The 2,952-nt window shown below is 40.2% G+C and overlaps 1 non-coding gene across 1 annotated transcript; it reads left to right on the top strand.

Moving 5' to 3' along the window:
* Window positions 1–466: 466 nt before the first annotated feature.
* LOC124873167 lies at window positions 467–585 on the top strand. Its single transcript, XR_007039461.1, has one exon. It is a non-coding gene; the product is annotated as a 5S ribosomal RNA (ribosomal RNA).
* Window positions 586–2,952: the final 2,367 nt, after the last annotated feature.

Consider the following 2,952-nt stretch of genomic DNA (forward strand, 5'->3'; position numbering starts at 1 on the left):
AGTGTATCTAAAATTTAACATACCAGAAGGCAGACTGCAGGTGTATGACCAGTCTGACACAGATGTTGACGTTGATGTTTTTGAATAAATAGCGACAGTCATCTGGAACCTTTCGAGTCATGTTGAGCAATGAAGAACCTGGTAATCACTGACACAGATGTTTTAATATTTAATATAAAAGCTTGCATGGCAGCATCAAGGTTCTCTAAAACAAGTCTTTGTTAAATGTTTCTGTACAAGTGATGTGTGATCCATCAGAAGACGAAGCCACTGCTGAGGGAAGTCAACGAAAGGACATGCCACGTAAATTATGAGGTACAAGCGGTGGGAAGTAAAAACTGTTGGAAAATGTGATGTGGAAATCATTACATGTAATTTTGGATTGTTTATATACTTTTCCACCCTTAAATGTGGCTTGAAAATTTCTAACATTGCCTTTTAAATTAACTTGATTGAAGAAATCTTGGCTTACGGCCATACCACCCTGAACACGCCCTATCTCATCTGATCTCGCAAGCTAAGCAGGGTCGGGCCTGGTTAGTACTTGGATGGGAGACCGCCTGGGAATACCAGGTGCTGTAAGCTTTGGGCAGTTGGTAGCACTGTTGCCTTGCAGCAAGAAGGTCCTAGGTTCAATTCCCAGCCAGGGGTCTTTCTGCATGGAGTTTGCATGTTCTCCCCGTGCATGCATGGGTTCTCACTGGGTACTCTGGCTTCCTCCCACAGTCCAAAGACATGCCTGTTAGGTTAATTGGTCACTCTAAATTGCCCTTAGGTGTATGAATGTGTGTGTGGTTGTTTATGTGTTGCCCTGTGATGGATTGGTGACCTGTCCAGGGTGTACCCTGCCTTTTGCCCATAGACTGCTGGAGATAGGCACCAGCTCCCCCGCGACCCACTATGGAATAAGCGGTAGAAAATGATTGACTGAAGAAATCTTGATAGTAAAGCCTGGTGGTCAGGGTATTCTGCAGGAATATACAAGAACTAAATGTCTGACAGATGAAACCAGAAGACAGATGATCAACATCCTTAATGCTGCGATGACAGAAAATGAATAAGAATCATACACATAAGCAATAAAGAAACATGTTTAGTGTTTAATTGTTTTAAATCATGCTTTCCATCCCCAGCTTAGTGACTCATTGTTTGATCATTCTTCAGGAAATCCCCTCCCCAAAAGTGCTAGAGTGATGTATGCTCAGGGGATCATTGCACTTTTTCCATATCTGGAGGAGCCATTTTCAAAACCTCGATATGTAAGAAAAACGGTCCTTGCAGCATTAAGCATATATAATTTTCTTCAGAAATATGTGTGGAATAGTCAATCTGCTGGTATTTAATTACATATGAGCGTTACTAGCCTCCAGAGAGCGTTTCAGGATACCGTGCATGCCATTTAAGAACCATTCAAAGAAAAACTGCAGAGGAAAGAGGTGCTTTAGGTTAGCAAATCTCCCAAAAGTTCACATTAGTCTCAATGCGATTTTGATGTAATTTAAAATGTGTGGCCATGAGTCAACATATTTTTTGATTTTCCTTTTTAAGGTAGTGGGCCAGGCCATGATCAATCCAGGCCTTGCACTTTGAAAAAGTGCTGACTGATGAGGAAGTGGAAGCAGCTGTTGCTGTTTTGAAACACTCAGCTGATGATGACACTTTTCGAGAGAAGATGAAGGCTGCCTTCCATTATTGTCATTCAGTGGTCAATGATGAAAAGAAAGCAGCAGATGTATTCTTGGTCTTTCCACAGTTTCTGGACACACGAGGACTGATAAAACATCTTCATTTGTAAAATTACTGAGATATAACAGTTATCACACTCAAAATGCATTTTTTCTGCATTTAGATAGAACAAGATTTTAGACTACTGACTTGCGAGAAGAATAGATGATTCTATGTAGGGTTATCTAAGGTCTGATTTCGAGCCAATAGCAAACAAAAACCATGAATAATCTCCTTTGATAAAATACCTTGCAGTCCTTTTTTCTTGATTCTGGATCATTCCAGCGCACCATCAGTGTCAGTGAGATCTGCTGCTATCGCGCACAAACCTGATCATGGTGAAATGTGCACATTTCTGATCAAGTGCACACAGCCTGTTAACTGTAATTGCACATCATGTAAAGGACCTATGTAAAGGAAGTGATGTTGATAATATAATTAATGCTAAAGAAATAAAGTCATTATAATCAGATTATATTATATTTTATATCCTTCATGCTAAAGTCTCTGCTAAGCACGTGAAAAATCACCATTTTAATGCAGCTTTTCCATGTGGTAAAAAAAGAGTGTATGCTTTAACCTTGTCACAGAACAAAACACTGCATTATTGACAGTAATGTGTCATTGCAGAACAATTAGAGATAAATCATTTTGATTATATTGTTTAAATGTGAATATATGCCATGGGTTGGTTTATACAGTGAAAATTTTAAACAATCAACCATGTTGAATATCATTAAAATATTGGCCAACGAACAAACAAATTCAGTAAAATCATTGGATTTTTTTTTTTTTTTTTACATATAAATATTTTGCCAGGCCACGCATCTGAGCACAGGTTGGTTGTGTTTGTGTGGAGTGTTGTTCCTGCTTCCTCCACAGTGGTGTGATGGGCAGGTGTTACAACACAGCTGCAGATGATCAGGAGAAATCAGGGAAGACTTCTTAAGCTGCTGAGACCATGGCAGAGGTGTCAGATTGTTTGCTCTCACAGAGTGGACACCGTTCTGAGAAACCCAGTCCTGGTTTTTCAGTTTTTGTTCTGCCTCCGATCAGGTTGGTCGACACTTAAGTGCGTTTAACTCAGCTGGATGACTCTTGCTGTTTCCCTGGATCTGCCAGAAGAAGGAAATTGTCCATATCTAGAGAACCCCTGCTTGAAATCTACGCTTTGCATGTTCACCGTCCAACCACACTTACCTTCTGGAAGATCCGGCTCACACAGCA

This window comes from Girardinichthys multiradiatus, chromosome 8, assembly GCF_021462225.1.
Source record: "Girardinichthys multiradiatus isolate DD_20200921_A chromosome 8, DD_fGirMul_XY1, whole genome shotgun sequence".
Lineage (NCBI taxonomy): Eukaryota > Metazoa > Chordata > Actinopteri > Cyprinodontiformes > Goodeidae > Girardinichthys > Girardinichthys multiradiatus.